Raw genomic sequence first — 14,110 nt, 5'->3', positions numbered from 1 at the left:
CCCTAATGAGAAACTGCCTTGGACACTCTTTCCACTCTTTTCTTTTTGTGGAAAAAACCTCCTGAATATATCTTTCAGATGCCACCATACATGTTGCTGCACAGGCTCAGCATTGCTAGTGGCACCTTCTAGAAAACTTGCTTAGTTTCATCTGTAAGAGATTAAGCACCTGCTACTTTGGAAGTCCACTTGCTCCCAATAAAAAGTAAACTAACATGAACAAAATATCATCCACACTATATGGAGAGTCGTCTTGTGGAGGGAATTTGAGCATTTGAAAGGAAATGAAACCAAAATGGTAATCCTTCAAAATTGGTGCAGCAAAAAATGAACATTTCAATCCCTCTGCGTTAGAAAGTGCATGTACCCAAGGGGACCTATTACAGCTGAGCATTAATTGGTGAAAGTCTGGGAGAAACATTTGCAATTGCAAAGCCATTTGCTGAGAAGATGGCTGATTTTCATAGGCACATTGTTTAAGCACTTTGTAAATTACATTAATTAGTTATTTTACTATTTAAATTACCTTTAATTATTCCTACGTGCAACAACCTTACACAGGATACATCATCGTATTTGTTTGTACCAGTAAACATCCATCAGTTGAATAGGGACAAAGCAGAAGAAAGAAAAACAGGACATTTCTCTTCTTTTTTTTTTTTTTTTTTGGTCTTTTCTAGCCTGTTAGCTGAAAAGAACTTTCCCTGTTTTCTTTCATAATCCTAATGTTACTTGTCTCGATGTTACCAAGTTGCTTATGAATATTACTCTTTATGAAATGGAAATTGTCTCAGCCTGGGTGATCATTCTAATGTCTTTAAATATATCCTATAATTTTCACAGTTTTACTGTTTTACAGATATCTCTGCAGTTGTCAAAATTCGGTTGTGTGACACTGCATCCACAAAAAGCAAGGCATTACAAAGCATATTAGTAAAACTGGGAAAAGGGAAAGAGGGAAAGAACATTCTTCCCCAGTTTAGAGATGAAAAAACAAAAGGCAATATCATCCATAATTTCATTGAAACACCCTAAAAATAATGCCAGGTTTCTGAAATCCTAAAACTAAATAAATGGACCATGCCTATTGCAGTGAAGTTGGGTTACTAAGGATTTCTAGATGGTACTGTGCTTCAGTAACAATAGATTTCCAAACACAAAAGTCAGTCAGATTTTTATTGTGCTTTGGTAGCAAAGATTTAAAAGTAATCAGAAACTAGAGGCAAAGAAATCACTCTCCAGCTATGTTGCTTCTATATTAAGGGCAGTGTAAACTGTCTACAATTAATTTTTTTTTAATCATCGTTATTCTTTATTTAAAACTCATCTTTGACATCATGATGATCATATCTTCTAAAACAAATTAAACTACCATTCTGTGCTACATTTATCAGACATTAGAAGAATCTAAATCTCATTCAGACAGTTTGTTGTAGGTCTTTATCCAATGTCACCACCAATATGTGACCTGAATGCAAAATACACAGAGACCGATCAACACAGAAATATACAACAACAACAACAATTGCCCTTATGCCCCCAGATCCCAGGAAGCTCCCTGTATCTCCTTCTCACATGAAGAACTTGTTGTGCTTGTCCTCATGGATCTTTGACCTGTGAGAATCAAGGCTGAATAGCCAGAAATACTTCAAGAAAGTGTGACAGCTTTACATAGCCTCTTTCTTGTACCCTCTCTTCTGTCACAGGAAACTGCTTCTCTCTATATTCAAAGTCCTGCCTCACTTATCACTTTCCTACCTAGTCTCTCATTCCCTCCCAAAAGGTCATTTCCAGCTTCCAATCAGCCCCTCATGCTAGTGCTCAATAGCTGCTTGTCTAGTTATTAGACCAGAATTTTCATGCCTTCTCTCATGCAGTGTCTCAAGCTTTGAGGGAGGACTTGGAAAATATGAAAAATTTTGCGAACAAAAGCACATATACAGCTTGTGTAGTCTTGGTCCATCGCTCCTTGCTGCTGTCATTATATCTATAGCACACAATAATTAAACTTTATAAACAGTCTTTCAATTAAAAAGAGAGGAGTGGGCCCTGACTCAGTTCCTATGAAAGTCTCTAGGTAAAGATTTGCCTTGTTCTCTAGATTAGTAACTATAATTCTTCATGGGATTTTCAGAGAGTAAATCTCTCCTCCTTTTAACTTTCAGCTGCTACTACACATTATCATTATATGTATTATACTAGAACCCTCACACACACAAGAATTTTGTTGTACCATGGGGCATATATTGTCACACACTAAAAGACAATTTCAGTCCCAAATGGCTTCAGATCTTAATAGGAAAAACAGAAACCAGCAGCAGAAACAAGCACCGAGAACCAAAGCGAATTTTGCTCAAGGCCCTGCATTATACTCCTGACCATGCTGCACCAATTTTTCTCAAGCCATGACACATCTTGCCAGCAGCACATTGACATTTTGAAGGAATCATACCTTGCATCATCCACCTCGCTCTCCTGCCAACACCAAAGTCTTCCCTGACTTGTATCTCCCATATCTCCTTCACCCAGTACTACACAAATCTCTCTGGGGTCTATACAAAGTTTGTAAGGGGTTGCTTTGAAAACTGCACACATTTAGAAATGAAAATCTCACTTTTCTATCTGCAATGTTTTGCCTGAAGGTCCTCATCCGCTCCAGCTGTGAGCCTCCACATAGTCCTCTGAACTCTCACTGGGGCTACCTGAAGGAGCAGGGTCTGTTAGGACCCTGGTTTAACAGCCTCAGGCCTATAATTTGCTGGGTATTCCTCACTGATGAATAGAAATAGTCCAGCATTTGAGAAGTGCCCTGGGTTTTAAAGCTAATTGAAGGCTCTCAATTAAAATGCACAAAGACTACATATTCATTCATCCATCTATATTTTACCAGAAAAAAAAATAACTGCACATGGAATAAATTTGTGGCACTTTGTTTACAGCTAAGTATAAATAAATACGAAAAATGAGTGATATGTTGAAGAAACATGGAGGAAAAAAAAAATCTGTATGGGAAAATATAACTTCCTGCCAAGGATCTATTCGTGCAATTTCAGCATCAGGTAATAGTCTGATTATTTTCAGAACACAGGAGGAGCAACATATTACCTATTTCATTGTGTTCTTGTACCAAATCATAAATGTTTTCCCCTTTTTGTGTGTGTGCATGTTCTTTAACATGCTTGAGGTTTTCACAAAGTTTAAAAGTGGCCTAATTTGGAAGTGCCTTCTAATGGCTATGGCTGGAGTCCAATTTCACCACCTCCACATAGTTGGAGGATGAAGGTGTTGGGAGCTGTTAACAACACAAAATGTGCTGAAGGACTGACTATAAACTGGTAAGAAAGGCAATGGCTGTTCCTTCAAATCCCTGTTTTACAGCTGCAAAAGGGAGGAACAGAGAGACATTGAAAGTTTCAGGATCAGAGAGGAAGTTGGTGGAAAAGGTAATCCTCCTCTCTCTAGACGCTCTGAATCCCAACCCGTTATTTAGTATGAGGTTGAAGAGAAGTGCTTTCATGCTGGAAATGCCTCTGAGCAGCATCACAAACTGCACCCATTTCCACCCTCACTCCGCCCTGTCCTCTGTTTTGCTGTCAGTCACTACAGGAAACATTTTGCCTGCCGCTCAAAGGTAGCAGCTACATGTTTCCACATTTTGCCTAATTCCACTTTTTGTCAAGGTGGATTTCCTTAAGATTCTGGTGGGTATTAGCTGGTATTAGTTACAGTGCTGACTGGGGGGAAAAAAAAGAAAAAGAAAGAGAGAAAGAAACTATGCATGCATATAGCAAAACTGAATTGATTTCAGGAGAAAATCTCCTGATGCCGTAATCTCTTTCTAAGTTACCTTATAAATCAGCATCTCTTACAATTACAAAAGTCTGAATTTTGTGCTTTGTTGGTAGCATTAATTCTAAAAAAGGCGTTGGAGTCTTGTTCTTTCCCACCATCCCTGCAAGCACTGACACTTCAAGGATGTTTATGGGATGTGCTTGCCAGAGTCAGCTACCTGCAAATGTTCTTATCAGATTTTAACAGAGAATACTGAACATTGAATGGCAAGGTTCATCCTTCGACTGTTGAAAAATAGATGAGCAAATTAAAATCTTCTGGAAAAGAATTTGGGTTAAATGCAATCAACATTTGGGCAGGTGGTTCAGTTAGTTGATTGGTTTGTTTTGGTCAAGGAAAAAGGTTTAACTGAGGTGAGTTTTATCAGCTTTGCAAACATAAAGTCTATGGTACTTGAATATATTTCATATCAACTACTTTATGTTGGATTATTCTAACAGTTACACATTTGCAATGTGGCACTTTCAGAAATATGAAGCTTAAAAATTGGAGTAGAGCATTACGAACTTATTCTTAAAACAGGTGAAAGTTTGAATAATGTCCTTCATAAATAGATGCAAATTTGGAAAACCAAAGGTGTCAAAAAGCAAAACAATGTTAAATGTGTTTAGTAAAGTCCTAATCCTAAATACTGTAGGGAAAGGTTTCAGGGCACTCCATGTGTCTGGCAGTAGCTACAAATGCTGGAGACATCCATCTGTATGAGAAGAAGCCACCCTGCTGCAACTCCAGAGCTGCCTACTCTGACACTGGTGGAATTTCAGCTCTTCTCTCATCACCCTGCAGCTTTCCCGATCAAGAAGAGGGACTGGCTTTCTGCCAGGGATGTGCTCATCAGTGCTGAACTGATGGATGTCTTCTTTCCAGCATTGCTGCTAGATGGCTGCTGATTTTAAAACAGTTGATGTTTTGCCTCCTGCCTCAGTTTCTCTGACTCTAATACGGGGATAATAAAATTAATTTCCCTAATCTCTAATTTCTTGCTTATTTGCCTTGAAATCTTCAGGCAGTAAGCACTGTTATAGTTCAGTACTAATATTTCTGCACTGAATACATGAGGGCAGCCCTTTGCTATACTTCATGTTACTCACTGTTTCACCATCTATAACAAGTATACAGCCGACAAACATAACTTTTATGTTTCCAATTATAAAGAACCCAAAGTTGACCCTGAGTACGTGTTATAAGATGTTGTTAACAACAATAACATCACAATTTGGAAAACATAAAAAACTACATTTTCTTGCAATAAATTTTGGACATATTTGAAATTTTGGTTGCTTGAATATAATTTAATTTATGTTTTGTTTTGTTTAATTTCTGAAAGATAAACAGCTGTCTAATCTGAATTACGTGCTTAAGCACTTTGCCCAACAAAAGGCTAAATGCTTTCTTGAAATATAGCCTCCAAATTTTCCATAAGATCTACATGTGACCTCATTCTATTTACAAGATGGAGGGTTTTGTCTGTTTTTTTAATTTTGTGTATCTAAAGCTCCATTTTAAACTGTATCCCTCTTAATAGGGAATTCAAACATTTCTCTCTCTTTCTTGCAAAGTGAGTTTGTTGCAGCCTCTGCCATAAAGCAAATGACAAGCCTTACTCTAAGCTACAGAGCAGGTAATTCGGTTCAATACTGAAAATTAGCCAGAGGTATCTTGGACAGTGTGGCCAAATAAAAGCTGGGCTCAAAGAAATCCCAGTCCTCCTAATTTCAGGACTTTGATAGGGTCTTTGCTCTCAAAGGCTCAAATAAATAAATAAACGAGGCCAAGGAATTTATTTGAAATATTAATTAAAATGCAAATTAAATCCAGATTGCATGGGCTTTAAAAAGTGCTCTCTGAAGTTTCCATGAATATAAAGCATGTGACAAGCTACTGTTTTAAATGATCTGCATAAACATACATTGTTGAAAAACTGCTTGACTTGAAAATAACCTTACCAACACCGTGAACTGCAAATAATGAGAGAAAATCTTTAGCATTGACAGCTTTCATTACTGACAACACTGTTTGTCAGGCTTTTGCACCATGGCAGGAGGGAAGGCGATTTGACGTGCACGTGTATCCCCTGGCCCACTGCCACTCCTGCCCATCTGTGGAGGTGGCCAGCTGCCGGCTCGCAAGGTGGCCTGCCAGCCCGGCGGGCTGCCGTGTGCCAAGGTGAATCGGCTCTGCAGGAGCCGGTGGCGTGTGGCCACTGCTGGCCAGGGAGGCAGGACAACCCACCTCCCCGGCACCACCGCCACGGCATTTGCAACAAGGCCAACCGCTCTCTGGCCTTACAGATTTCTTCCGATCTAGAGTAATTGAATGCGGAAAATACCTAATTCTTTCCTTTGTCAGTGCAAAGGTGTTCTGTATGAGCTACTCTCCTTCAGAGTTAGCCAGTCTTGCTTAAAATGCAACCTGGCATTAACAAGCACTTTTTTCTGCTAAGTCTCTCTCTGAAGCACTATTCGGTGCTGCAGATGAACTGCTGTTATAGAAGAGAAAGAAACGAAATAAGGACACCTCCTTAAACAGAGACTAACTCGGGCATCTGGAAATTCTCTCTCCTAAGGTTGTCTTAATATAAAAAGATGCTGTCGTGCTTTCAACAGATTACAATCGCTGTTTAATTTGCTGTTAAATTCTCCCCACTCCCAAAAGCAAGCCTTGTGTCTAGTGGGGAAAGGTCTATTTACCTTCTGACCAATAGGCTTTTCATAGTTTGACTGAACAACTACTTCTGACCCTCCACCAAGCAATGTAACCCTGTTAACCGGCCCCAGAAACAGGCCATGGGATGGCTGACACTGCTGAAATGGGCTATGGCCAAGACATGCCACTGAACAACACAATCTCAAAGTGCTTTATAAGGAAGATAAATGACATTCAGGATACATTATACAGAAAGAATCTAAGTACCTCACCACAGTCTTGGGAACACCAGACTGTCTGGAAGGAAGTTTGCACAGCGAGAGCATCATGAAAGAGTCCATATGGGAGGGGAAGATTCTGCCTTAAGAGCTTCAGTGAAGCCATAGTAAATAATGCATAGAGCCACATGCTGAATGACAAAGCTAATAAGAAATATCAAACATCTGCATGTCCTCAGAGCCTCATCCATCCTGCTTGCCAATCAGGCAGATGCTCGGAGAAATAAGAGAGCGTGACTATGGACAAGAAAAGGCTATCAAAATGCAAAAGCACCAGGAACTGAGTTAAGGTTACAAGGCTGCCCTGCTCTGGCATTTCCCAATTTCGAAATGCAGGACTTTGCAATGAAAAAAATTTAATGTGAGTTTGAGTTGTGGCAATTAATATATGAAGTTTATACTGCCCCGCTAGGGAGAGCTTCTAGGAACACAAGTATAATCCAATTCAGTCTCTGTACCTGGAAGAGTCCATCTCCCTGCATTTTGTCAGACTTTGAAGCCACCAATGTCCTTGGCCATATCTTTATGGCATTACAGAGTACCGAGAGATTTCCAAACTCTCAGTGAGTGATACAGCACATCTTCATGGTACAGTGCAGCGACATGCAGAAACACCACCAGCTGTCTAAAAATACAATCTAGCTGTAAGCTACACCAAGGCTAATTAATGCTGTTGAAATATCTGGCTCAGTGGGCAACACTATCTAGATGTGATGCTCTTGCCTTTAATTTCTGAGCAGACTTGGTTAAAACAAAGTCAAGTATCTTGGCACAGAAGCTGTATTTTCTCCTTTTTTTTAGAGGTATCAACTTTTAAAGTATTTTTTTCACTTAATTGAAAATAAAATTTCCCCAGAGTGCTGGAGTCTGCTCTTAATGCATGTGCATATCTCTAATTAATGTTGATTATTTGCATTCACCAAGGGGAGAAGCGTATTACTTCAGGTGCCTACTTGGAATATGTTACTTCAGCCCTTCATGTGACTCCAAGTAGTACACTCAATGGGAAAGATGCAGCTGTCTCAAAAACCAAGTGTCTAGTGCCTCAGGATAATCTGGATCAGGTGTAGGACAGGATGTACTACACCACAAATAGCACAGCCAGGCTTCCTGCACCACACAAAGCCTGATTCACAGAGCTTGCAAAACACAGCAACACAGAAATCACTGCTAGTTCATTCTCCCTCTGCACATTTGGGCAGGAGAGTCATTTCATAGGAAGCTTATACAGTGCTAAGCCAAGTAGGCCTTGAGCCTTTGTACTACACTGCCTCAGCACAAATAAACAAGCACTGGCCAGGCTGGGACCCACACAACAGGTCAGTGCTAGATCCAGAAACAAACCCCAGATCTCTGGACATCTAAGATCAAGTTTTATCTACTGAGCTACACTTCATGTTGTGGCAGGACTGAAGTCTCTGAGCAATGTCTCTTCCAGAGCACCACTGAAGTAATAAAGCAGGAGAGATTTATCCCAGTTGAGGAATCCGGTCCATAATCTTTTGTTGTAAATAAACTGCAAAACCTGGACATCTTCCATGCTCTTCCCCACACATGCAATTTCATCCAAATTCATCAACCCCGCCAGCATCTTTCTAGATGGTTACCCTTTAACTAGGGCTTTATTGGATAACTGTAACTCAATTTGCTGCAGCTGTGTGACCCTGATTTGCTTTTGGAGAGGAGCAAGCTGTGGGAGGACGAGCCAAGTGGGAGCCCACCTGCCAAGCAGCCAGCGCAGTTAGAAAGGACCAGTCTGTGCAAAATCTGGCAGGTGGCAGAGATGTGCTGTTTATTTTTCCTAATGACAAAATTAGCACATTGATAATAATCAAACAGAGCTGTGTGCAATGGGGGTTTATTTAATTAACAAATGTCCTTTTGTAGGTATGAGCAGGACACAGGCACTGTGCTCATCCATGCAAGCTGTTGCTCACATCCCTAGAAAGCTCATATGTGAACTGCCTTCAGCTTTGTCTGCATTTGTTTTGGGAAGGAAGTGGTTCGTACTTGCCTGTTTTAATCACCTATTCTCTTTCTGCAGAATGTTATATTCTTTCTCACTTCTAAGAACACAGGTCACATCTAATAGAATAGATTGCTTTGAAAGGCACAAGGGAAAAGGATTTCTTCCGATATGTGCCCACAAAGTAGTGTTGGAAATGCCCCCTCCTGCTATTTCTAACTATAGTACATCTTCATATCGCACAACTGCTTGATTGGAATTGGCTTTTTCTTATTAACGGTTATCTGTAGGTTTAATATTTAATAGCAACATCCTACTCCTTGACTACCTTTATACACTACAGCAGCTTCACAGGCATGATCACGCTTTTTGCTAACACCCTGCTCTAGGGACCACAGAAGTAGGAAAATAGACTCCTTCTAGCTTGGGTACAGACAGCTGAATTATCCATCCATACATGGTTCTGATTTATCAAGCAATCCTTTCACAAGACAAAATTATCTGTATTCCAGTCATCCAACACTTCCCATTCATTGAGGGCCAAGTCCTGAGAACACTTACTAGATGTTGGCAGCATTACTCCTACTGTTACTCAGAGTATTACCCCTTCCTTTCTGTGAGTTTTCTAAGGATTCAGAGTGGAGAGTCCCTAGGCTAAAGTAGCTTTTCTGGTGTAGATTATATCAACAGTACATTGTACAGCTACCAAGACACCATCTGTGATGTCAGTAGTGGTGATACAACTGTTATTTTGTGGTTTTATATTATGCATTGAAGGAGTTGGTGCAGCTGCCCAAAGAGTTGCATCAGCCTGCTTGTGCTGTATTTCTAAGAGGGAAGTTGGTCCACAAACATGTAACAGAAAATATTTTTCTGTTGCGTACTGTTCTTCAGAAAGAAGGTAGACAAAGAACAGCAGTAAACACTTTATACAAAAGTCAATTCAAACAGAGGCAGATGTTTTCAATTTACCCCTGCTCAAGAGACATTCAAGCATCACACAACTTTCTTACAATAGAACCATAAATTTCTAACTCCAACAGCTTCCATTCAAAAATACTATGTGGAGAGGTATAAGATATAAATTCAGATTTATCTTTTACTCACTAGTGATCTTCTCTAAACAGAGGTCCTAACCTAGACCTCGCCAAATTTGCCACCAACTTCTCTGACAGTCAGGAATATTCAAGTGTTAAGAGTTTTGCTCATTCTTTTATGGAAATAAGGTCCAGATGTGAAATAAAAGCTGTTACTTCTTCAAACATTATGGCTGGTTTTAGAGTTTTAGACTTCTTTTGCTTAAACTTTGAATTTTACTCATCCTGGTTTGTTCTACTTTTTATCAGTACTCAGAACTGCTCTAAGCAAGGCCAGATAGCCATAATCAGCCCTCAAGAATCTACAAGGTAGTCAGTGCCATGTAGTCAGTGACTAACACAGTAGAAAGGTAACATTTTAATAGTCCTTCAGTAAGGGCAGTTGCATAACCTAGAATTTCTCTAACTAGCTTGGCTGATTTTGGGTAGGTAAAAGACAGAGGCAGATTTAAGAGAAGAAATTAAATAGATGATAGTCATATATCAGTTCAGTAAGAGGGCTGTTCATCTCAAGGGTTCTAGGAGTGTTTGAAGAGGCTTGTAGGAAGCCTAGCATGGCAGTTGTGATTGGGATGGGAGCACCTTGTCAGATAAATACATGCACAAACCAGTAATGCAGAGTCAATAAGCACCTTCACGATGATGGGACAGAGACACAGTCAATGAGATGAGTTAGTAGGAGTGTGACAGGAAGGCAGAGGAGGGTGGAATAGATTAATATCGCAACCAAGAAATGCATATTCTTCTTTGTAACTATTCATTAAAGGGATTAAAGAACTGCAGGTGAAAGGCTAGAAAATAAGGGATTATATTTATTCAGATGCATGTGACAAGATGAGACATGAGACATGATGTGACAAGGACTGGAGAGCTGTGGAGTGGGATTTTGAGAAGTCTGGGTAGAAGATAAAAAACTAGCACCACAGCTGAAGACCTTTCTCATATAGAGCCAGAGAAACCTGGAAGCCATCATCTGTTATAACAACAAAACAATGAAGTGCTGAAGTCCAAAAAGAAGTTGAATTTGACCAGGAGAAGACAAGAACACAGGGCAGACATGGGACTAAACGGAGAGCAGGGAGTCAGGAGCAGGTACTGTGGCAGAAGACAATAGAAACAGAATGTTAGTTAATACTCAAAATGAGTAGTGAAGTGTCTTTCTGAAAGGGGCTAGAGACAAAAAAGAGGGACGTTAAGAATGGAATCAGTAATAGAAAACAGGAGGACATGGGGGTAAAAAAATCTAAAAATTATAAAGTAATTAGTGATTTTGGCATAAATACTGAGGTAATAAAACCATTCCCTGCTACCTTTGGAGGTGAAGGAAATGTTGCTGAGGCTGGAGAGAGCTGTTTTCAGTTTCATGTGGGATTTTTAAAAATACCTACAATGGGTAGTAGGTTCATTATCAGCAACCAAGCTTGGAGCAAAAGAGCAGAAAAGGAGAAGGAAAGAAAAGAAGTCCAAAATTGTGTATTTACCCAATTTTGCTCTTCCATTTGTTGTGGAAGATACTCTTTAATAAAAGTCTGAAATTACACATGCGCACATACACGTGTATAACTTCTAATGCAAAGCACTGAAAATAGTAAATGCTCCTAGAGATGGATATCATGGGCTTTGTTTAAGGCATAATCTCTATTGCTTTTGAGTTTATGGAGCAAAAAGAGCTGTTGAAATTGAGTGAAAGCTGCAGTCAGAGTCTTTAATCAATCTCCAAAGCTGTTTATTGTGAGTATAGTATAAAGCAATAGAGATTAATGTCAGTTTCTATAAATCACAGCAAAAAGCATCTTCTCTTTCACTGCCAGAGGTGTAAATATCTTCCTTCTTTTTTCTCAGATTTTACTGTAACATGCTGGCTGCAGAGGTCCTTCAGGGGAAAAGAACGCAAGCATAGTGTCATATACTTTTAAAACAAGCAGATTTTAAAATAACTTGTATATTTATTTACAGAACTGGAAACTGCTGGAAGTTTTAGACACCTAATTCCTGCTGAGAAGCTTTGTAAATCTCAACCCATATACTGAAGAAAACTACCAACTTCAGCTACCAATGAGGGGAGGAACCAGGCACAGAGCGGGCAGCAGATTGTCTTTTCAGTGCACATCCTACAGGTTCCACAGTGAATTCAATAGACACATCACTATTCCCTTTCCTTGTGAAAGTGGTGGTTGGGCATCTCTTATGACTACTTTTTTTTTTTTTTTTTAGAAACCACAAAGTATGTGAGTGACAAAAAAATTATTAAAAAATCACGGGCATATTCCAAAAAGATCTCTATTCATGTGGCTCCAATCCTATTTTACATTCATTTATGGCCTTACACTGTAAGAAACTGATTTAAAACAGAGAGAAAGTCATGAGACAGCTCATGTTGCAAATCTAAGATGTCAGAGGAAATACTAAGCAAAGTGGAAAATTATTGCCATGCATTTTCACTGCTCTCATCAGTCCCACTTTCTCATTATTAGCTGTTGCTCAAACACCTCTATCAGTGCTTCACAAGAAAACTGCAATAGTTGCCCTTTTAGTCCTGTCCTGATCCTTATGAGTTGTAAAGCGTCTTATGCAGTTCCGCAAACTACCTTCCTAGAGAGAGATCCCGCCTTTGTAACTAGGTGGCCAAGCCTTCATGTACCAACCACGGAGAGACATTCCCTCCTCCCAGAGGAAAGTCACAGTGTCTAAGCTAGGCTGCTCCTCTCAATGACTCTCTGAAGAAATCTCTCTATATACAATGATTACACAAATTAATGGAAACTAGTCTCTTGGGCTCGGCACTTAATTTGTCTAGGAGTAAAAGTGAATGCACAGTAGTGGGCACACAGTTCAGTCTTAAGGGGTTCTAGAGGAAAATCAAAGTAGAAGATAGGCTTATTCATCTAAAAAGTAGGAACGAGTGTCAGTCAGAATAATGCATTGTAACAGGCAGAAGTGAGCCTTCAGAGAAATAGTGTCTCACCCGAAGTCTCCACATACCAGTTTGAACTTTGCAAAAGGCCATGGTAGGTTGAAGCAACACAAATCCTGAGACCTTGGCAAAGTGTTCAGAAAAGCATCATCACACTGAAATCACAAGATGCTTCCAGAAAAAATTTACAAACAACTTCCCTTTGCTGAACATAAAGTTGTGCATAGTCTGAGAGTAAGAAATACCTATTTGGATGTTCATCTTCTTTCCTGAGCTCAAAGGCAGAATTGTGGCATAGTGTGTTTGGAGGATAGCGAACAGTGCGCTTGGAGGAGGTTCCTACAAATCCCCCACTGATTTATCTGAATCATTTTTTCTGTTATCATTCCTGTTAAATAGCTGAGATCTTTCAATGGAATTTTCCTTGGGACTCAACACGAAGGGAAATATTTTATGGATTAAAATCCAGTTTCAGGACAACTTGAAACTATGGTATAATGCTTTACTGGGTTCTACACTAAACTGCAAAGCAATGATAAAGTACTAGAATATTCAGACTGGACTCAGAGATGTTTGCTTCCTGACTTTTGATACAAACTTTCAAAGAAATAATATTTTCATTCCAAAAGCATTTAATAAATGCTAAGCTAGTAGCTCCGTTTTAGTTAATTAAACTTAAGGAACATGGAAGTGGATAAAAGTTCATTAAATAGGTACAGGCTGACAGTGAATTGGAATACTAATTGAGCTTTTATGTGCAACAAAAGAGATACAAATGGAAATGCACTGTTATTCTAGTGAATGCCTCACATAAAAGGCCCCAGTGGAGCAGAGAATGCATGAAGGAAATTGGATTGTAAAATCTCTGAGATAAAGATCAGTTCTATGAAACACGATGCCCCATTGCTTGCTTTTCTATTTTGAGAAGATTCTTTTAATAATGCCAACAAATGATGCAGTGACTGCTGTAGGTGTGTTTGAAAGGTTCCCAGTCAGATTCGGAAATGAGACAGTTAGATTCAGGGCTTACAAAATAGAAGGGAATGTGATGGGACCTTCATTTATTTAATGTTATGTTTGAGTATCAGTGACTTAAACAGCATGAAAACCTTAGATTAGAAAAAGCCACACATTCTGATGCTGTTCTTAAACTTTTGAAGTGTAGTGGTTCTTTCCACAATTCAGTTTGCAGCATAACCCTGAAATGCATGTGAACTATTCAGTTTCAGAGAAGAAATGGGGCTGGGCTGAAATGCAGTTTTTTCTGAAGGAAAAGAGAGAGTTTTTTCTGAAGGCTGAAGGACACAACCGAACCATGCGCTTCTCCCTGTTTTTCCCCCTCCACTAACAGTAACCG

The sequence above is a fragment of the Athene noctua genome, chromosome 7, assembly GCF_965140245.1.
Source record: "Athene noctua chromosome 7, bAthNoc1.hap1.1, whole genome shotgun sequence".
Taxonomy (NCBI): Eukaryota; Metazoa; Chordata; class Aves; order Strigiformes; family Strigidae; genus Athene; species Athene noctua.
Note: the sequence above shows the minus strand (reverse complement) of the source record.